The sequence below is a fragment of the Sturnira hondurensis genome, unplaced genomic scaffold (genome assembly GCF_014824575.4).
Source record: "Sturnira hondurensis isolate 20B ecotype Veracruz unplaced genomic scaffold, ASM1482457v3 Scaffold0009935, whole genome shotgun sequence".
In the NCBI taxonomy this organism is placed as follows: Eukaryota; Metazoa; Chordata; class Mammalia; order Chiroptera; family Phyllostomidae; genus Sturnira; species Sturnira hondurensis.
The window spans coordinates 1,257,686-1,280,662 of NW_028082566.1; positions in this window are offsets into that span (position 1 = coordinate 1,257,686).

Below are 22,977 nucleotides of genomic sequence, written 5' to 3' on the forward strand. Positions count from 1 at the left end.
TAGATCAATGGAACAGAGTAGAGATCCCAGAAATAAACCCATGCACATAGAATCAACTAATAACGGACAAAGGATCTAAGGATACTCAATGAGGAAAAGACAGTCTATTCAATAAATGGTGCTGGAAAAGTTGATGCCTACATGCAGAAGAATGAAACTGGACCTTATCTTACACCAAAAAAATAACTTGAAATGGGTTAGAGACTTCAAGGAGGACCCCAACCCATAAAGCTCTTAGAAAAAAATAGGGAAAAATGTCCCTAACATTGGTCTTGGCAGTGATTTTCTGTTATGACACCAAGCACAAGCAACAAAAGTGAACATAAACAAGTGGGGTTATATCAAACCATACACCTTCTGCACAATGAGAGAACCAGTTAACAAAGTGAAAAGACAACCTTCAGAAAGGCAGAAAATCATATACGTATCTCACAAATGTTAATATCCAAAATATATAAGGAAGTCATAAAACTCAGTAGTGAAAATCCAAATAACCTGATTAAAAATGGGCAAAAGACCTGAATAAACATAGTTTCAAAGAACATACATACATGGCCAACAGGTGCATGAAAAGGCACTCAACGTGGCTCTCCTTTAGGGAAATACAAATCAAAACTGTAATGAGATGTCATCTCATACCTGTTAGAATGGCTGTTCTCAGAAAGAAAGGAAATAGTGTGCTAATGAGTATGTGGAGAAAAAGTAGCACTGTGCACTGTGGGTGGGAATGTGAATTGGTGCAGGCACTATTAAAAACAGTGTGGAGGTTCCTCAATGAATTAAAAGTAGAACTAATGGATGATCTAGCAATCCAGCTCCTGGATATACCTACACACACACACACACACACACAGATGGACAACGGAATATTATTCAGCCCTAAAAAGAAGGAAATCCCACTGTTTGGGACTATATGAATGGACCAGGAGCATTATGCTAAGTGAAATACTTACTAAGTCCCACAAAGAAAGACAAATGCCTTATGATCTCACTCATATGTTGAATTTAAAAACACAGAACCCACAAAAACAGAGCATAGATTAGTGGTTGTCAGGGTGGGTGAAGAATAGGGAGGTTGGGAGAAATGGGTGAAGGTGGGCAAAGGCTACGAACTTCCGGTTATAAGATGAGTAAGTTCTGGGGATCTAAAGTACAACGTGGTGACTATAGTTGACAGCACTGTATTGCATACTTGAAAGCTGACGACAGAGTAGATCTTGAAAGCTCTTATCACACCCGCAAAAATGGCAACTATATGAGGTAATGGGTGTGTTAACTAACCTTACTGTGGTTCTCAGTTTACAATATATACATATCAATATATCAAATCATCACATTGTACACCTCTGGCTTACAAAATGTTTTATGTCAATGATATCTCAATAGAGCTGGAAAACAGAAATGCAGAATCTCAGGCTCCCCCCAAGACCTAGTGTATCAGAACTCAGAATCGGGCCCCAGAATCCTGTGTTTTCACAGGCCCCCCTGGGGATTCCGCGCATGGCAACTGAGACCTAAGACTCTAGGCGTCTCCATGGTTACTAAGGCAGGGCACTGGGCATTGGCAGGCGCCCCGGAGGGCGGAGGTGGGGGAGGAGTGATCCTAACTCCACAGTGCCTTCCCTAGGACTGGGGCTGTAGTAAAATCCTCTAAGGTGAGCCGCTCCTCTGCCCCCTACTTGTGGCCATCCTGTTTACATCTGAGCATTTTTGCTGAAATTAGAGCCCTTTGGAGAGTTTATATAGAGTTATACCATCTCGCTATGGAGAATATCATCCGGATGCTTTGATGAGTAAAGTGAGATCCCCGTTCTGGGAGCAGCGGCAGGCTTCTGGGTGTTTATCTTCAAGGCAGCGCCTGTGGAAGTTTCCGCAGGGGAAAGCAGCTCCACCCCCCAAGGATGTGTGTGTGGCGGCTCTCTTGACAGACAGAAAGACAGGGAAGTGAATGCTTTAGTATTTTATAAATCATTTGGAAGAAATTATGTTTTATTTATGTTTACTTTTGAATGTATTTGAATTTTTATTACAGATATTTTTCAAAGATGCAAGCATGGGAGGCAATCCTGGGGGAACATGCATCGCAGAACAATGTCACGGGGGCTGACCTGATTGGCCCAGGGCGTGAAAAGTATTCCTGTTTTTATTAAAGAGCAGCCTGAAGTTGGCTTTCATAGGGACCAAACCGGAGTGAAGCGTGAAAGTGTTAAGTCATGACTACGAAGTACCTGGTTTTAAAAGGAAGATTTAGTATAAGCGAATCACAGGGCGACCTAAGTGATGTGGAGAGACTCACATTGAGAAAACAGAAGGAAGGAGGAATGACACCCAAGGAAATGGCCGGATTCACTGTGTGGGCCGCATCACTGGCGACTGCTGCAGCAGTCCCCTTCTCTGGTGACTGAGTCTACAGTTGCCTCCATTTATCGTCCAAGAGCTCAGCTCAGGGGCAGTAATTCCTTGAGCTGCCTTCATCACCAGTGCCGATCTTCAGGGCTACCTCTACAACAACTGTGTGGTTGTTGGCACCGGCGGATGAGATGGGCCAACACAACTGCATTGTGTGTATGACAAAAGGGTGCATCTCATTTAGAGATATGACTGGTGCCTCACTCCTACTTGAACAGCAAAGGACTTTGATGCTGTTGACCCTAAAATGAAAATGAACACTCGCATTCAAATTGTTTTCTTTTTGTGATTTTGCCTCCATGAACAAAGGTATTCGCTCAGTTTTTGGAAGCATATTGAATTTAGGGACATCGTTTTCTTCTTCCATGTCAGTATGAAGTTAGTCATGGGGGGAAATACGTTCTCAGTAAACGAGGACTGTGTTTTGTTTGTTCTCCAGCATACAACCAAAACAGGACATAGAAAATATTATGGGATAAAAAGATGCATGAAGATGCTGAATGATGGTACTTCTTTGCATATCTGATCTCATAGTTCTCCCTCTTATGTGATAATGCAACAAAACTCTGGTCCTGGAAGAAGGGAATGGCTCTTGAGTGGGAAAGCAAGAGTCAAATATGAACATATTTAGTGTGAGCTACGGTGGTTAACGATTCACCCAGCTTGTCAAAGTAAGTGTCTACTAACTGTATAGTTCACAGCTGAGGACACTGAAGCTCAGGGACTTGAAGTCAGCTCGGCTGCATTGGAATCATCCAAGGGGCTCTGCGTTTGAAAATAGTGATGTCTGGTCACAAACCTAGATCAATTAAGCCAGACATGCCAAATACGTGACTGGAGACCAGTGTTTCTTTAAAGTTTCCTTGGGTTCTGATGGGCAGCTGGGGAACGTGCATCGCAGAACAATGTCTCGGGGGCTGACCTGATTGGCCCAGGGCGTGAAAAGTATTCCTGTTTTAAAGAGCAGCCTGAAGTTGGCTTTCACAGGGACCAAACACTGAACACTGCTAAAAGTTCTCACTGAACGGGCCAGGGACAGGAGTCTAAGTCACAAAGTCAGGGGACAGGAGAACATGATGAATGGCTAAAGTCCACATCTGTGTTGTGGTGTCGGATGTTAGTAAACTACTTCGTATCACAGGAGTGTGATCCCAGAGTCTCATTGTTTCTCAGCCCAATCTCTGCGGCCTCTGAGTTTCTTATGAAGTCCCGTGAAGGTTCCCAGTCTGAAGACAAATATGTGGTCCTCTGAAGGCTTTTCACTTAATAGATAACACGCGCTGTGTAGCATGTGTGCTTCGTAATTTCACTTAAGAGGTTTGCTCTATATATACTCTCGCAAGAGGAGTGGCAGAGATGGCGGAGAGAGAGAGAGAGCACGCCGCCCATGGCTCTGTCGGTCCTCTCAGAGGACAGCAAGTTATCGCTTTGTTTTCAAATAATGCAGTTGGTAATAAGTTTTGGGATGTGTGTGAGCTGTAAATCGTTCTGAAAATTGAACTGAAGATACAATATCGTAAATCTCTTCCTTGGTGGTGGAATATTTATGGGGAGAGCGATGTAATCAGTTATGTGGGTACGCTATGTCTGACATCTGACTGAACAGGACCCTGTCCTGAGGATCTATCGCCTATTAGAAAATTCCTCTCGGTGAGCTTGTGTCTATGTGTGTGTGTGTGTGTGTGTGTGTGTGTGTGTGTGTGCGAGCGCGCGCGCATGCTGGGGGACTGTTTTCAGTGGGGATAGCCAGGTGATCCCTTAATGAAATAACCCAGAATGCATTAGTGGGGCAGCCAGGGTGTTTGGGGCAGTTTGGGGCTGGGAGCAGCAACGCTGTGCCTCACCTTCTCCTGGTAGCTGCATGACGCAGTTCCCTAAATCAAAGCTAATGTATTCTTGGAACTTACAAGCCTACCCCAAATGCGCATTTTATCTGACTTTTTTTGAAACTCATTATCGTCATTATAAACACTTTGGTGTGGAGACTAAGGAAATCAAGCTGAAAGCAGTAGTGAAATCATCGCAAGCTGTGTGAGAAGTGAAGCGTCAAGGCAGCAGCATATTGCGTTGTTGGTTTTTTCTTTCGAATAATTGTTATAATTATAATCACCATTTAATAGGTTTCAGACTTTTGGGGGGGTTTGTAGTGAGAATTTTTCCAACAAAACCTGATTTGCATTGTATAAAATAGGCCAAAAGTTGAGGTGGGAAAGTATTTCAAATTTTCGGCTACTTGGCGTCTAGTATCGTCTCCCTCCAAGGCCCCTGATGTACCTCCACCACCCTAGAGTTAATGTACACCAAGTCTCTGTTCATAGCTGGGGAAACCAAGTTCAGGAAAAGTCAGCTGGCTGAGAGAGGATGGGGACCTCCATTCTTGCGTGGCTTTCATTAAACCAGGCTGCCTGTTGACCCAGAAGAACATGGCCACTTGGGATAAGAGAACTCATTTGTCAAGGGAGTGTGGTTGATTTCACTTCCTTCAAGTCTTTTATTAAATGTCCACTTCACCTTCTTAATAGGTGTTACCCTGATCACTCCATTTAAAATTGCAATTCTCTCTCTGGCTCTCTATACAATGTTCTTTATATGATTTCATAGCACGTGTTATGTACCTACGTATGACAACATTTATATCACTTGTTTGTGTTTATTGTCTGACTATGCTACTGCCCCCCACCCACCCAGCCAACTGCCCTCTACTGAAATCTAAGTTTCATGAGGAAAGGGATTTTGGAGGGTCTATTTTGTTTACTGACCTATCCCCAGTATCTAAAATAGTGTCTAGCATATAGTATATGCTCAATACATATCTCCTGAATGAATACATTTTATGAAGACTGACTAGATTAATAGATAATCTCTATAAGTTACCAGTGATCATCTTTCTCATGACTGTGTGTATTCTAGTTAGCTCAACCACATTCTCCCACCAGGTGAAAGGTAGTGGTGCCTGAATCAATGCACCTCTACTGAAGCCTTGTAAGTTTTGCTTTCAGTAGCATCCCTCTGCCTATTGGAGAGGTGAAAATAGGTGTCATTAGACTAGGCCAGGGATGAGTAATTCATGGTGACCGTGAACTTGGACACCTCTAGCTACAATTTAGTATTTTCTTCAACTATAAATGTAGGCAACAAACCCAAAGAGATTTTGTCAGCAAAAAAAAAAAAAAAAAATCACAGATTTTTTCAAGTCACATTATTACAGATATATTAAAATAATACAGTCACTTATTAACACTTCAAAATTATGGCAGTTATACTTGTCTCTAGTTTTATTACTTAAAGCATTAATGAAAAATCATGTATATTACTATTTCATAAATTTATTAAAAATATTTGATAGCTATATTTTAATATACAGGGTGGGGGCAAAAGTAGGTTTATAGTTGTGAGTACATAAAACAGAATTTATGCTTATGTTGCTATTTATTAATTATTGTATTATTTTCCACATGAGCAACTGTAAACCTACTGTTGCCCACCCTATATTTTGCCTTCTTTAATATTGTGTATTTTACTTAACGCTTTCAAAGCTATTTTTATAAAGAGGAGTTCAGGCTTCACTAGATCATCAAGGATGTCCATGGTGTCATCTGTGCCAGAAGGGAGTGCAGGGGGAAGTCCCTGCTTGCCCACCAGGCAAGACTGACAGACATGGGGCTTCGAGACCACCCCTCCTGCACTCATGGCAGACATAACTAATCAATTCTAACACTCTTTTTTGCTGGGCTCAGGGTTGGTTTCACAGCCCTTCCTAACCTTGTGGTTGGGCAACTACTATTCTTTTGGAGGTGCACATAGGTTTCACCCTTTGGTCTAGTCCTGAAATAAATCCCACTTTTATGTCCTCCACCTATTATCTGGGGTCCTAGAATGTTTTTTAAAGGTTTTATTTATTTAGTTTAGGAAGAGGGGAAGAGGAGAAAGAAAGGAAGAGAAACATCAATGTGTGAGAGAAAAACATCAATCAGCTGCCTGCCATGTGTGGCCCAACCGGGGACCCAAACCCACAAAGCAGGCTTGTGCCCTGACCAGGAATCCAACTGGCGTTTTTTCACTTTGTGAGATGATGCTCAACCAAATGAGCCACATGTCAAGATCCTAGAATCTTGATGCCATTATGTGTCACTTGGCACAATCCCTGTCTCCTCGCCTGGTCCAATTCATTCATTCAACAGACTCTGCTGGAGGTAATTTGATATATTAGTGAACTATACAGACAACATTTCCTGCCCTTGTGATGCTTATATTCTTGTGTGGGGAGAGGAGCATTCAATAGTAAACTAAATTATCTGGTGTTTTAGAACATGAAAAATTCTGTGGAAAAAATTTAGAGGAGGATCTACAGTGAGATTTAGAATTTTTCTCCTGGAGGTCAGCTGGACAGTTTCGTTTGATTGGCTGTGGTCCCCTCCATGGCCCTGCCCTCCTCTCCTTGTTTTGTTTGCCTAGGGCTTGATCCTAGCCTGGTGCAGGACAAGTTGTGGGGTCTATGACACACACCACAGAGGTCCCAAGGAGAGGCAGGGCAGGGCAGAGCAGGGCATGGCGGAGCCCTGCTGCGGGAGGCTCAGAAAGTAGCTTCGGACATGATATATAGGTTTGGGGAAAGGAAGTAGAGTGAAGCTGAAAACATGCTAAAGACAAACTTTATTCTTGCCAGTTCCCCCTAGGGCTGTTTCCAGCAACATCTGTTTAAAAATTCAAAATCTAACAGACCTTCATTCTTTTCCACCTTCCACACTGAAATGAATTTCCTACCCAAGGCTATTCAAATTAGAATTAATTACAATTAAGTAAAATTAAAACTTCACTTTCTCAGCCTTGCTAGCCACATTTCAAGTGCTCAGTAGCCATCTGTGTGAGCAGTTACCTTAATGGGCAGTGCCAGTATAGAACATGTCCGTTATTGTGGGAAGTTCTGCAGGATAGCATTGCTCTGGATGGATCCAGCGCTGAAGGGGTCCCTGAACACAAGCCCCTCAAAGGCCTGAGATTAACCAGAGGTGGGCTTAGAACCAGGATGGAGCTTCAGGACAGCAAGGAAGCAGGGACCTGGAAATGAGTCAGATATCAAAGACAATAGAACCAAGACAGCGAATCAGGTTAACCGGGTGGGCTGTCAGAGTAACGAGAATGAACACAAGTGGAAATGCGCTGGGGTAGAATCCAGCTGGCTGGGATGGGGAAGTGTCTGTACAAGATCCAAGGGGAGTGGGTGTGAGAGCAGACACCCAGCGACTTCCTTGTTATTACTCTTCTGCCCCCAACGGCTGAAGCTTCTTGCACCTACTCTTATGCTTGCCTTTCTCCTCCTAGATATTCAGCCATCCAGGTCAGATATTTTTTTAAAAATCGTTAACTTTTTCTGAACTCTGGTTCCCCACCCTCACTTCCTACCTAACCCACATGTTCCACGGGCACAGGAGCCCCGCTCTTGTTGCTCCCAGCTGAGTTCATTCGTCATTTTCCTCTGCCTTGGGCCATTGTACAGACCAGTCACCTTACTAGCACTGGTCTTTTCACTTTCCAGTCTCTCCGATGCACCACCTGTAAATTCAGACTTCTTGAACCATAGCTTTGATCTTTATCTACTGCACCCCAAACTTTAGAGGCCCTTGCTGCCCCCCAAATCAAGTTCCCAGTCTTTCCCCTGTCATTTGAGACATTGTGTGAGAATCTCCAATCTATCTTTTCCTTTTTAATTTTTTTATAGTATTTTTTCATTATCATTTAAATCCCCTGTACCCGCGCCCTCAACAATTACCACACTGTTGTCCGTGTCCCTGAGTCCTTTTATTTTCTGGTCAGTCCTTCCATCCCCTAACCAATCCCCAGCATAGCTGTCACCCTGCTCTCTCTGAGTCTGTCTCTATTCTGCTTGTTAGTTCAGTTTGTCTGTTAGAGTCCACATATGAGTGAGCTTATATGGTATCTGTTTTTCTCTGACTGGCTTATTTCACTTAGCATGATGTTCTTTTTTTAATATCATATTTTTTCATTTTTTATTTAATTGTTGTTCAAGTACAGTTTTCTATCTTTTACTCCCATCCCAGCCCGCCCCCCCCAGAGGTCCCCACCTCCCTCCCATTTCCACCCCCCCCTTAGTTGTTGTCCATGTGTCCTTTATACTAGTTCCTGTAAATCCTTCCCCTTTTTCCCTTGAAATTCCCTCCCCTCTCCCCTCTGGTCACTGTCCCCCTGTTCTCTATTTCAGTATCTTTGGTTATATTTTGCTTGCTTTGTTTTGTTGTTTAGATTCCTGTTAAAGGTGAGATCATATGGTATTTGTCTTTCACTGCCTGGCTTATTGCACTCAGCATAATGCTTTCCAGTTCCATCCATGCTGTTGCAAAGGGTAGGATCTGGCATAATGTTCTTCAGGTGTGTTCTTATAGTCGCAAAGGGTTAAATTCTCTTCTTTTTTTGTTTTTTACAGCTGAGTAGTATTCCATTGTGTAAATGTCCCACAGTTGTTTTCTCCACTCATCTAATGATGGGCACTTGGGCTGCTTCCATATCTTGGCGACTGTAAATAATGCCGCAATGAACACAGGGGGCTTATGTTCTTTTGAATTAGTGTTTTGGGTTCATTCAGATCTCTGCTCAGAAGTGGGGTTGCTGGGTCAGAAGGTAGCTCCCTTTTTCATTATCTGAGGTATCTCCAGACTGCTCTCCACAGTGGTTGCCCCAGTCTGCAATCCCACCAACAGTGCTCAGTCTATCATTTCAGGGTTCTCTCTACTACAAACTTGTGCCCTATTCCACAACCAACTTGGATGATGACTCCTAAACCTGTCTTGCCATTATTCCCTATCTCAATTTACCCATGTTGTTCTTTCCACCTGGGCTACCTTTCCCCACACCTTCAACTTCACCTTGTGTAGCCCAACCTTGCTTAAAGGTGTATTTTAAATTCCACCTCTACCAAATCTTTTCCTAATTTCCCCTTATGGCAAATGTTCTTCATTTCCTTCTTCACATTCACTCTCCACCCCTCTCCACTCTGCTCTATGCCTTGGAAGCTGACCTGTATGGATGATGTCATTTGCCCTCTTGCTTCTGATTGCCTTTGGACAACAGGACAAGATCGAAGAGCAAGAGTATTATGAAGGGCAGGGTAATTATCGCCCCGGCTCCTTTCCTGTGTGGCTGCAGGGAGCAGAGACGGCACTGGTTACCGAAGGCTGCAGCTCCTCTCAGAGGCCCTGCTCCACAGCTTCTGCCCTTCCAGGTCCCTCCAGGCCTGGGTGGGGGTCGGGGGTGGGTAATGGTGCTCTGCTATTGCTACCCCTGCAGTGCTTTACCATAGTTTTCATTTCTCTTAATTTGCCCCATACTTTTGTGAGTAGTGGTTTCATGAACTGTTCCTCAATTATTCCTTTTGAATGTTCCATGCATTTCCTATCAATGTCCTGCCTGGTATACTCGAAAGTAGACAAAATTACTCTCCTTTGAATCTCTTCACCCTTAGGGCATTTCCTGTAGTCCCGGATTTTCTTATTAGACCAAAAGCACCAATCGTTTATCATCTATTGGTCACCACTCTGGAGGCAGAGAATACAGTGACGGGCCACAGAGGTAGAGTCCTGGGCACCTTGAGCCTGAGTAATAGAACTAGCATTTAATAAGCACTTACCATGTGGCTGGTACTTTAAAAATCCTTCACATGTAGTAAATAGTTTAATCCACATCACCTTGGGGTATATTTTACAAATGAGGAAATAGAACCCCAGAGAGATTCAGCCGCTTGCCTTAGGTCACATAGGCAGGAAGGAGCAGGACTGGAGTTCTACCAGGTGGCCTGACTCATACTCTCAACACATCACTGCATTGTCTGTCACTAGCTTAGTGTCCTTCGCAATAACGAGGGCATGGAAGATACAATGCTTACTTGTTGGGCTGATTTAAGTAGAGAGCCCTTTTAGGAAAAGAAGACACCAATGGGATAATGCTTTCTGTAACAAAATGTTGATTTCAATAGCATTTAAGAATAATGTGATTTTCTTTTATTTTGTATTAGTTTCAAGTGTTTATCTGCAGTAGCAGGTGGCAAAAAAAATAGATTCTTGTCCCATTTAACTGAGCTAAATAGTTGTTTGCATGGCTGGGTCTTTGTCACAAACAGAATTTTGTGCTTGTTAAGCCCCGGGCAGGAGACAGCCTTTCTTGTGACCAAACAATGCTCAGTGGATAGTATTTGTAGCAAAAGTTTAGATGTAACAGAATAGCACCCAACTTGTAATCATTAATAGGAAACCAGGTAAGAGTTCATTGCAGCTGTGACTGCTACTGGTGAATCAACCTGTTTGAAATATAACGTACTCAAAAAGCAGCAAAAACTGTAGTTAGAAATCACTGTAATGGCTTTCAGGAAAGCTGTCGCTAATTTAAGGCCCAATTAAAACTAGAAATCCAATTATTGCTGAATAACATAATTGCAAGAAAGTAACTTGAATTGCACATATGTCAGTAATTAAGGAGGAAGCTTTAATAACAGAATCTGTCAGAACCATTATAAGGAGGGGCCCAAGAGTCTGAGGATCTGCTTTGTGTCTCCTCCAGGGTGGGTCACAGCAAGAAATGCCCAGTCATGGCATGCTGGCACTTAGCTCTGAGTCTTGTAAGCATGTCATCCTTTTACAGCCTAGCTCACAAGGTCCTGGTAAGATAAATGCAGAATTTATGGTCAGGGTGAGGTTGATATCTGACTCCACACCCTATGAGCATCAAATACATTGTTAACCCTGAAAAATTAAATATCAGGAGGTGCTATTTGTTAAATATTTGAAATGCTATAGAAAGCAGTTGGCAGTATAAATGTCAAATGCTGTACTTTTATAGTTCAGACTCAGATTTTTGACCTTGTAGATCATTCATTGCATCGATTTTGTTGTTTGCAGCAGAGTGGCCAGGCTGCTAGGGTTGTGGGCTTGTGAAGCCACAGACTGGGCACACCCTGCGTATCAGCTGTTAAGAGCTCTGCCCTGGGTGAGGCAGAATGTAGGTGCCTGTTCTGAAAGGTCTGGTGTATTTCTCTCTATCTGCATGGCCTGCAGAGGGCGCTAGCAGCACCTTTGGCAGAAACCCAGGTAGGGTTTTTCATTTTATCTCAGAGGCTACCTACCAGATAGTGTGAACTGTCACTGAAATACACTAGGGCCACAAATCTCAGATTGTGTGCGTCAGAATTACCTGGAGGGTTTGTTAAAACGCAAATGCTGGGCCCTACCTCAGAGTTTCTGAATCAGTAGGTCTGTGGTGGGGCTTGAGATTCTGCAGTTCTGATAGGTTCCCAGGTGATGCTGATGTTGTTGGGAAGGGTGAGTGCCAGAACCAGGAGGACCAGGTCACTGAGTACTGATTCAAAAAGAAATAGCTTTAACCTCCTGTTAAGGGTTTTCAACCCCTGCTGTCTGTAGAATCATGATGTGGTGCTTTGAAAAATACTGATGCCCAGGTCCCACGAATTCTGACTTAATTCTAAGGGTCAGTGAACTTGCATCCTGGTAGGTCGAATCTACTGGGTGGGCCAGGTAACGGTGGTGGAGGAGCCGTTAGGTTAAAGTCATGGAGGACAGATGATTTGGGGTGGGGGTGGAGGGGCTGACAAGAGCTAGGAAGGAGGTCAGAGACCTCACCTACCAGATTGGGGTTCAGACTGTTGCTCCAGCCGCACGGGGCATCAGGTGGACAACAGACAAGGCAGATCAAAAGAATGTTAGTTAATGACTGCTGGGGGAGGGGATATAGGGGACTAAATGGTAATGGAAAAATATATGATAAAGATAAAAAAGAATGTTAGTTAAAATAGGCACTATTTCTTGAGAGTCCTACTATGTGCCAGGCACTTTACGTGCTTTATTAATACTTGAAATAGTGCTATGAGGAAGGTGTGTCATCTAATTTACTGAGAAAGAAACTAGGGCTCTGAGAATTTATGTGGTTTATTCAAGTTCACAGGTGGTGGGGCTGCCACTTCAGCTCTCTGATCCTGAAGCCTGAGCCCTCCCTGTGGGAGAGCCAAATGGGTGCACGGAGGGCTACAGCTCTGGGAACTTTGAGCTCCAAGACTGTTTCCAGAAGGACCTGGTGAGACAGAAGCTTCTAACATCCTACATGTTCTTGTCAGGACTGGCTCAAAGCCTGGGTGAGCTGAGTTTTCAGGTAGAGGGCCTCCCGGAGGCCCTCACCTCTGCTGAGTGGATGGGGAAAGTAGGGGCTGCCAGCCACAGCCAGTGCCCTGCCAAACTAGTCCCAAAGTGGGAGGGAGACACTTAGCCTGAAGTATAAAGATTCTGGGGCTGGTTTAAAAAGGTACCAAAAACTGGGTGGCTTGAGATAATAGAAATGTATTCTCTTGGGGTCTTGGAGAACAGAAGTCTTAAATCGAGGAGTCAGCAGGGCCCTATTCCCTCTGGCAGCTCTGGGGGAGAATTCTTCCCCTGCTTCCACTTCTGGTGACTGCAGCAATTCTTGGCTTTCTTATGACCACAACATTCTAATCTCTGCCTCTGTCTTCACATCACCTTCTCCTCTATGCGTTTTCTCCTCTCTGTCTCTTAGAAGGCCACTTGTCATTGGATTTAGGACCCACCCAGGTAATCTAGTATAATGTGATCTCAGACTTCTTAATGACATCTGCAAAAACTTTCTCTGAGTAAAAGAGAAAGTTTAGATTAAGTAAAGATTACTGCCATAGGTTTTAAGGATTTGAACATATTTTTGGAGGCCACCATCTAACCTACTATGGTCCTAAAAGAAATAAATATTCCCTGGAAATCAGAGGTAAAGGTATTTTGCCCTTGTTGAGGAATGGATGAGATATTTTCTAAAAAGTCATAATGAAATAGTTCTCTGTTGACTTGGAAGCCCAGATTATTTTACAAATAGTGTTTCTTGTAAATACGTATTTTCAAAGATGGCCACCAATACTTCCCCCAGTAATTCCTTTCTACCTTTGTGGGAGATTGTGTGCATCTGGAGGAAGCATCTGTTGCCCTCCCTTTGCACCTGGCCTGGCCTTGGGATTTGCTTTGACCAAGAGAATGCTGTGGAGGTGACTTTCTGGATTTCTGAGCTCTGGCCTGAAGGGGTCCAGCAATGTCTGCTTTGCGCGTTGGGAGCTAGCTGCTTTGTAAAGAAGCTTGGGCCACACAGCTGAAGAATGTGGAAAAAAGAGAGACCCAGCCAGCTCCCAGCTGTTCTAGCCACACTGTTGGACACATGAGTGAAGCCATTTCGGATTTTCCAGCAAAGCTCCCAGCTGACTGTGGCCATGAACACTAGCCCAGTCAACACCATGTGGAACAGAACTGTCTATCTGAGCTCAGACAAGGTACAGAATTGAGAAAAATCACAAAATGTCCTTTCAAGACAGTAAGTTCTGAGATAGTTGTGTAATAATATAAGGGGGGACCCCACAAAACTCTGGAATTATTTTCTGGAAGGTGTACCCCTTGTAGTTCAGGCTTCCACCCATTAGGTGAGTGAGTGTTCTAGGAACCCATCTATATCAGTGTACCAGCTGGCATTGTTGTGAGAGGCTGCATTCTGCTTCAGTGAAATGCTTTTTGAAGACTTTCAACGCATTTGCCGGTTTCATGGTGGGTGATTTAAAAGTGCATCTGCCTACACCGTGCTGAGTCTTAAGCAGTTTTTGACCCAAAACAGCATGACCTCCACCCTCCTTATTCACCTGATCTCATCCCAAGCAACTTTTTTTGTTTTTCCGATGAAAACAACCCTCAAAGGGAATTGTTTTGCTGATGTGGAAGAGGCAGAACAAAACATGGCTGAGGCTCTAAAAGGCATCAAAATCGATGAGTTCAAAACTGTTTTGAACTCATCAATTGGAAAAAACAGTAACAGCGAAAAAAGTATCTTGATAGGTGTATTATATCAAATGGAGAGTACTTTGTAGGTGACTGAAGTTTAAACGTGTAAGAATAAAACACAATTTTTTAATAAATTCTATTTTGGGGGTCCCCCAATAGCTGATAAAATAAAATGTGGTACATTGTGTCATTCAGAATTAGGAAAATTGTTATGTGGGCTAAGGAAAACAATAGATACTATATAAGTAGAAAAATGTTTTGCTATTGGGAGTGAAAGTCTTTTTTTAGTGTTTTGCCTTGGACATTGCTCAGGACCTGAAAAGAAAGTATGCACAGGACACAGAGAACACAAAGAAAGCTATGAGGGAGAAAGCATCTCATGTTCTTGCTGTTTGGGAAATATCACTTACGGGGAAGGCTACTTTAGACAAACTGACCTTGAGATTTGGTTTCATTACTCATTTACTGCAGGACTATGGGAAATCATGCATTTTCTCTGAGTCCCATGTGGAACTATTTCTGTGGCTGAAAACTGTTACTAATGGTTAGGCCCATGATATGTTCCAGGCTGCCGTAGGTGCCATCCTGCGTAAAATTGTTGGTTTTTCCAATCATCCTATGAGGGGTATAGCCCTCATGTTCGGATCAGAAAGCATGGGCTCTGATAGGATTAGTGGCGTACCCTAGGTGACTTCAGGGTGGAGCAGGAAGAAGGAAGGGCAAGCATGTAATCTAACCCAGCCAGCTAACTCCAAATCTGTGCTTTTCCTACGGGGCTACAACAGTGGGCTCAATTCTCCCCTTTTGTTCAGAGGCAGGTATCAGCCAGCCATCTGAGTAGGTCCTAGTGAGCATGGACCATTCAGTGTGGCACACGGGCAAGGTTCATGAGCATCTGTAAAGCCATCGTAGAATACATTCTTTACAGCTTTTCAGTGCATGCCTTTGTCCTTTAGTTAGTTTCTGAGCATCATTCCTATGTCTCCCTCTCCCTCATCCATAATCAGCAGTTAACTACTAATGATTTCTATTCTTTGCTGTGTTTCTTTTATCTATACCCTCCTCTGCCTTTCTGCCTTTATCCTGGTTTGGCCTGGCACCACCTTTTGTAAGAAGCTCCTTATCTGCTTCACCTTCTGTCTCTCCATCACTTTGTTCATCCTTCGCACAGCCTTCAGAGTTATCTTGCTACACACAAGTTTGAGAATGTCATTTGCTTGTTCAGAAAACTTTGATGGCTTTTTATTGCCCATAGTATAAAGAAAAATAATAAACAAAATTAGGATGTGAATAACTAGTATTTATGGCTAATGATATTTCCCGACTGAACAAAACAACACAAAACAAAGCACAGCATCCAACCTTTTCTATTCTGCTTGGCCCTGCAGTGTCTGAAGCTGTGTGATTAGAGAGACTCTCTCTCTGGGAGGAAGGAGAGCCATTGTCCCCCTCCCACCAGTATAGCCAAGGCCAAGTATGAGAGTTTGCTTTTGTTAACTATGTCGCCTATGACAGGTAAACTTCAACTGCTGGAGATTTCTGTGAAGTGTTTCTTTATTTTTTTGTTCTTTTTAATTTTTTAAAATTCAATTTTATTGTATTTTTTACATTACCTTTCAGTCTCCTTGTACCTCCCTGCCCCCAACAATCACCACACTGTTGTCCGTGTCCATGGGTCCTTTTTCCTTTTTCCTCAATCCCTCCACCCTCTAACCTCCCTTCCTACTAGCTGTCATCCTGCTCTCTGTGAGTCTGTCTTCATTTTACTTGTTAGTTCAGGTTATTTGTTAGATTCCACAAGTGAATGAAGTCATATGGTATTTGTCTTTCTATGACTGGCTTATTTCACTTAGCATAATGTTCTCCAGGTGTATCCATACAGTGGCAAAGAGTAAAATTTTCTTCTTTTTACAACGAAGTAGTATTCCATTGTGTAAATGTCCTATAGTTGTTTCATCTACTCATCCACTGATGGACACTTGGGCTACTGCCATATTTTGGTGATTGTAAATAATGCTGCAATGAGCATAGGGAAGCTTATGTTCTTTCCAATTAGTGTTTTGGGTTCTTTTGTATATATTCCCAGAAGTGGATTCACTGGGTCAAAAGGCAAATCCATTTTTAGTTATTTGAGGTAACTCCATACTACTTTCCACAGTGGCTGCACCAGTCTGCATTCTGGCCAGCAGTGCAAAAGGGTTCCCCTTTCTCCACATCCTCACCAGCACTTGTTGTTTGGTATTTTATTGATGATGGCCATTCTGAGAGGTGTAAGTGATATCTCATTGTGGTTTTAATTTGCATTTCTCTGATGATTAGTGACCTTGAGCATCTTTTTGTATGTCTATTGGCCATTTGTATGTCCTCTTTGGAGAAGTATCTATTCAGGCCCTTTGCCCATTTTTTAACTGGATTGTTTGTTTGTTTTGGTGTTGAGATTTGTAAGTACTTTGTGAATTTTGGATATTAACCCTTAATCAGATGTATCGGTGAATATGTTCTTGAATTCTGTTGGTTGTCTTTTTATTTTGTTGATAATTTCCTTTGCTGGGCAAAATTGTGTCAGTTGATAAAGTCTCATTTGTTTATTTTTTTCTTTTGTTTCTCTTGCCTGGGGAGATATATCCAATAAAACATTGCTATGAGCAATGTCCAGAGTTTGCTCCCTATGTTTTCTTCTAGGGTTTTTATGGTTTCAGGTCTAAAATTTAAGTCTTTGGCCCATTTTGAATTTATTCTTGTGTGTAGTGTAAGAAAGTGGTTTTGTTTCATTTTTCTGCACATATCTGTCCAATTTTCCCAATGTTACATATTGAATAAACTATCTTTAGTCCTTTGTATGTGTTGCTTCCTCTGTTGAATAATAATTGATTGTAAAAGTATGGGTTTATTTCTGGGCTTTCTGTTATGTCCCATTGATCTATGTGCCTGTTTTTATGCCAGTACCATACTGTTTTGATTGTTATGGCCTTATAGTATAGTTTCATATTAGGGAGCATGATTCTTCCAACTTTGTTCTTTTTTCTCAGACCCACTGTTGCTATGCAGGGCCTTTTGTGGGTTCATATAAATTTTTTGAAATACTTGTTTTAGTTTTGTGAAATATGGCATTGGGATCTTGATAGGAATTGCATTAAATCTGTAGATTGCTTTGGGTAGTATGGGTTTTTTAAAAGAGGATTTTATTTATTTTAAAGAGGGGAAGGGAAGGAGAAAGAGGGGGAGGGAAACATCAATGTGTGGTTGCCTCTTACATGCCCCCTACTGGGGACCTGGACCTCAACCCAGGCATGTGCCCTGACTGGGAATCAATCCAGTGACCCTTTGGTTCATAGACCCGTGCTCAATCCATTGAGATACACAGCCAGGGTGGGTAGTATGGATTTTTTAATGATGTTAATTCTTCTTATTCATGAATACCATATGTGCTTCCACTTATTTGTATCTTCTTGAATTTCTTTCTTTTCTTTTTATAAAATATTTCATTTATTTATTTCTAGAGAGAGGGGATGAGAAGGAGAAAGAGTGGGAGAGAAACATCAATGTGTGGTTGCCTCTCATGTGTCTCCTACTGTGGACCTGGCCTGCAACCCAGGCATGTGCCCTGACTGGGAATCGAACTGGCGACCCTTTGCTTCACAGGCCCATGCCAAATCCACTGAGCTACACCAGCCAGGGCAGTATCTTCTTGAATTTCTTTCTCCAATGTCTTATAGTTTTCAGAGTACAGGTCTTTTACATTCTTCATTAAGTTTATTTCTAGTTATTTTATTCTTTTTGAAGCAATTGTGAATGAGATTATTTTTGGTTTCTCTTTCTGTTTGTTATTGGCATTTAAAAATGCAACTAATTTCTGGGTATTAATTTTGTATTCCACTACTTTTCTGAATTCATTGATCAGTTCTAGTAGTTTCTTGGTGGAATCTTTGGGGTTCTCTATGATTTCTGACTGGTCCTTTTTTATGGTTTCTCTGCTTTTTTAATGCTTTTGAATATCCTTATAATAATTACTCTAAATTCTCTATCTGATAAATTGCTTGCTTCCATTTCATCTGGTCGTCTTCCATAGAATTCTCTCTCTCTCTTTTTTTTACTTGGGGTCTGTTTCTTTGTCTTCCCAGTTTAGCTGTTTCTTTGTATTTTCTGCCTCCATTGTAAACTAATCAGCCATTAAACAGATCTGCTGTTAAACCAATCAAGCTATAATCACCAGCCCAGTTTAAGTACCACAGGGTGGGGCAGAGTAATTCCTGTGGGCGGGGCTCTTGCCTCCCCTCAGGCTGCTGCCGTGTGGAGGCAGTGCTCTGCCAGAGAATGGCTTCTACTGTATGGGGAATGACTCAGCACAAGGATCTGGTGGCTGTTCATTCAGTTCTCTCCCCAGACCCACCAGTTCCAGATTCTCCTCAAACAACTCTAGTCCACTCTGCCCTCCCTCTACTGGAGCACAGGATAAGTAGCTGGAAGCAAAATTTTGTGTGCTGGCCCTTTAAGAGGCTCTCTGCCTCTCCAGCTGTCCTCCCTGGCAGACAGAACCCTGCTGCTTTCCACAGCTGGATGTTATCTGGGTTCCTGTCCTCACGCTGGCGCTGTAGGCTGGGGAGTCCAGCTTGGGGTTCAGATCTTACACTTCTCAGAGGAACCTCCCTGGCCACAGAAATGTCTCTCCAGATCTTCAGCTGCTGCCCATGGGATCCCAGCCAGCCCTTTGTACTCCCTATTTGTTTTTGGAAAGAAAGGTATTAAGAAAACATTTGTTTATGCATTATTGTTATTGTTACTATTATTACTAACTCTCTTGACCATGAGAGTGCACATGGAACTGTCGCTCCTTTATCTTCTGTATAGAAGGGATGCCCCCCCCCCCACCTCTTTTCTGCCTCCTTTTGATTTATTGTACATTTCAACTTACTTTTTGGTAGGATTAGATATGAGCTAGAATTCACTTCTAACAAATGATGAGAGTCATTTGGTAAAGACCCAGTTTATGAAGTTTCATTAGCTTGTTCATCTCTGGAACTTCCCAATAGAGAAGAATCAAGTTAATTAGAGTGATCCTTGCTTAAACCTTCGAATGGGAGCAGGGGTACCCACTTGGATTTCATTGGGTTTTCATGCTGGGCAAGACCCCCTCCAGTAAGCAGAGAGAAAACAGTTGATATTAATATCCAAAATGAAATCTAAGCTGAGGTTGTCAAGAAAATAGTATGTCAACAGTACAAATTATTTTGATTGTGCAACCCATAAAGAGAACCTGCTGGGGAGCCCTAGCCCTCAAGTGTGGTCACTTCCAGGTGACAGGTGGGAATGGGTGGGAGGGGAAAAAACCTGTGATTGGGGATGAGAAAGAAGGAACATTAATTCATAAATAGCTTTGCATTTACAAGCAATAGCTGCTAAAGGAATAGGATTTTCTGATGTTTTATAGTTTAATTCCAGGTTTTTCCCAAACTTCTTAATACCAAGGACCTCTTTAGTAACATCACTCACTTTTACCCAGATTTAAAAATATCTACAAAACAATTTTATTAAGTGGTGACTAATATATATATTTTTATTAGTCAAACAACAATGACAACAACAACCACACATGGTTGTCAGTCAGAATGTCTGATGAATGTGAGAGTTGATATAATTCTAGCCAAATACAAATAAGTGTTTTGTTGATGTTGGAGTGTGTTGTTTATTGTTGTTTTTTTGGGTAGATCTTCGGAAGTATGAAAATACTTAAGGCCCCTTATCTGCACAGTCTCAAATTGCTAAGAGTCTGGGAAACCCTAAAATTATGCCAGGTTATTTAATAATCTTCCTCAATAGGACATAACCACTCCAAGATATTAATAAGAGTTAAATATACAATTTTGGGTGTTACAAAGTTATGTGATGAACTTCTAATGAACGCTGGTCAAGACGAGCCAGAGATAACTGAATTATGAGCACTTAAAATTAATCTGTGCTAACCTGTCAGGAGAAATTTATGATTTCATTTCTAGAAATAGGGTAAAAAAATGAAATAAAATCTAATTCCAGGGTGTAAATTAGGGAAATCAACCTCTTCCCGTTTGGTCCTGAATAAACTGCTTCCTATTTGACATGCTCAAGAGCGAGGTCTTCCCTTTAATTCACATTGTGAAGTAATTGGCCTGGTGGAAATCAGAAACATGCAATGTAATATATTAGTTTTACTCAATGATTCTTGAGAGGTGATACCTCAATTAACAAATCCTCAGGGAAAGAGACGGTGTTGAAAAAAATAGGCTCCAGTCTCATCTCCATAAATCAAGCCAAGCAGAACTGCCACTAGGCACTGGCAAGACAGACACGCCTCTGAGCAGGGCGGCTCTCAGCCCTGCCCAGTGTGGGCAAACAGGGTCATTCTTTGGCAAATTTATAAAATATTTCAATGTTCTTTGTTATTCCACCTTCCATTTTCTGTTACCTCTTAATGGCTGCCTCTACCCCGACTTAAGGAATTGCATATCCTCTTTTTTTCTCCTCCTCTTCCATGGGAAACTGATTTTGTAAAAATTATGCCTGTCAGTTAATACGTAGAATTTTGATTGAATGTGAATGAAGTTTGATGAACATGGTAAACCAACCAGGCTTTTGATTCAAGCTCCAGAATCCAGGGACTCAGGACTGTTTGCCTTGGTACCTGCAGCTCGGGCTCAGTACCTAGCAGGCAAGTAGCAGACTGTTGTTGAAAGGATAATGAAAGAGTTAGTTTCATTTCACTTGAAGAAATTCAAGCTGGAGGGGTTAAGAGAGGGAAAAGCTCCGGTGGGGTAGAAATGTCTGGAGGTTTAGGACAGTGGGTGGATTGAAATCCCTGTAGGTCCCCTCTGGGGGTAAACCTGGTAGTCCTTCTGGGTGTCCGAGGGTTTCTTCTCCTTCCACCCACACCCTAGCCTTTTTTTAGTCTCCGGGGCAAAGAAGGAGGGAGTGTGGCTCCTGTGTGCTGGGGATCCCTTTGTAGTTATTTTGCTCCAGTTAGGACCAGCTACATCATTTGCTGGGCCCGAGGTAAAATGAAAATGAGGCATCCCTTGTTCAAATCTCTTAAGAATTTCAGGAAAATCAAAGCAACAGTGAAGTATGACTTCACTCTCTCTAGGATGGCTATAATAAAAAACAACAACATGGACTATAACAAGTATTGGTAAGGATGTGGAGCGATTGGAACCCTTATACAGTAAGGCCTCACTTGGCATTGTTCACAAGTGAAATAATATATAGCAAAACCACTATTACCATAGGCTAATTAATATATACAAGAGTTAAGCTCCTATGGCATGTTTCTGCTCACAAAAACTCTACCACATTTCTAAATAAATACCTCAAATGCTTCTAATATGAAACACTGAAATAAATGTGAGCTATACAAACATTGAGGAAGATTCATAGAAACAAGATAATGATTTTCCAACATCATTATTCTAATGATGGGATGGTTATTTTCAATCAGGGATGCTGGTGGCCAGAGCCTATCCTGGCAGCTCAGGGCACCATGGGGGACCCAACCCTGGACATCAGAGATGGTTGAGCAGACAGGAGATCTTGGCTCTGGTCCTGAATTTGCCAATAGCTGGCTGTGTCGACTTGAGCAAGTTGCTTAACCTTTCTGAGCCTCAGTGTCTTCCCCTGTGAAGTGTGAGAGTTGTAGACTTAAAGCCAGTGGTCAACAGGCAGGTAAATTATTAGCTGAATTTGCTGCACTGGAATTTGAACAACCCTGATCTACCTGACTCTAAAATCAGACCACTCTGTTTTGATCATTTCCTAGGATGGTATATTCACTGTTTACAGTAGTAAAGGACAGCAAAGAATGTATAAATTGTGAACAAACAGCAGAGCTGACAGACACCACATCCACACCCAACAGCAAAACACAAAGGAAAGGCAAGATTCCCGGCAAGCGAGACGTGGTTGGGGTCTCACTGTCCAGGGACCAGAACGAGGCAGGGCTGGGCCGCCAGGTAGCAGGGGTTCCACACAGAGGGGCAGTTGGAGAACCGACAGTTTAATAGGTACATGTTCCACGATATTCCACAGAAATGAAATCCCAGCTAGTGTTTGGAAAGCGGCAGAGCAGTCCCTGAGAAGGACACGAAGGCGTCTTTGCACGGGACCCCTCCGTAAGCACACTTTGAAGCAGGTCTTCTGCACCAAAACGTCACCACCAAATCAGCAATGCTTAACCCTGTTTTTTTTATGTAGAGACCATAATTATTCATCATAAGCGAACACTGGGAGAACTCTGAGGCCACAGTACTACTAGAAAGTGAGAAACGTGGGAATTACTTTTTTTTTTTGTATTAACAAAAGGGCAACACCCAAAACTAAACAAACTAATATTGAATGTAATCTGTGAATGAAATTTTTTTACAAAAGGAGAAAAGCCCACTTTGCTGTGCCCCATTTTGCTCATGCGCTGTCGGGGGCCCTGGATTGACACCTGCTCAGGCAGGCACTAGCGGGACAGAGCATGCAGGGCCATACCACTGAGGGACGCGGTTATTTTTCTCCTCACGTTTTACAAAGCATTCCAGTGTTCTCTCTCCAGCTTTCCCATTTTCTCGCAGAACTTAAACTTGCAATGTTTAGCAACAGGAGGTTTGTCTCCCATCCGGACAATGCCCCCAACGCTTGTCCCACAGAAGCACCCCTACTTTGGTGACGTGAGCTCTCTACATGATAAAATAAGCAGGAGGGCTTACTCCATACCTAG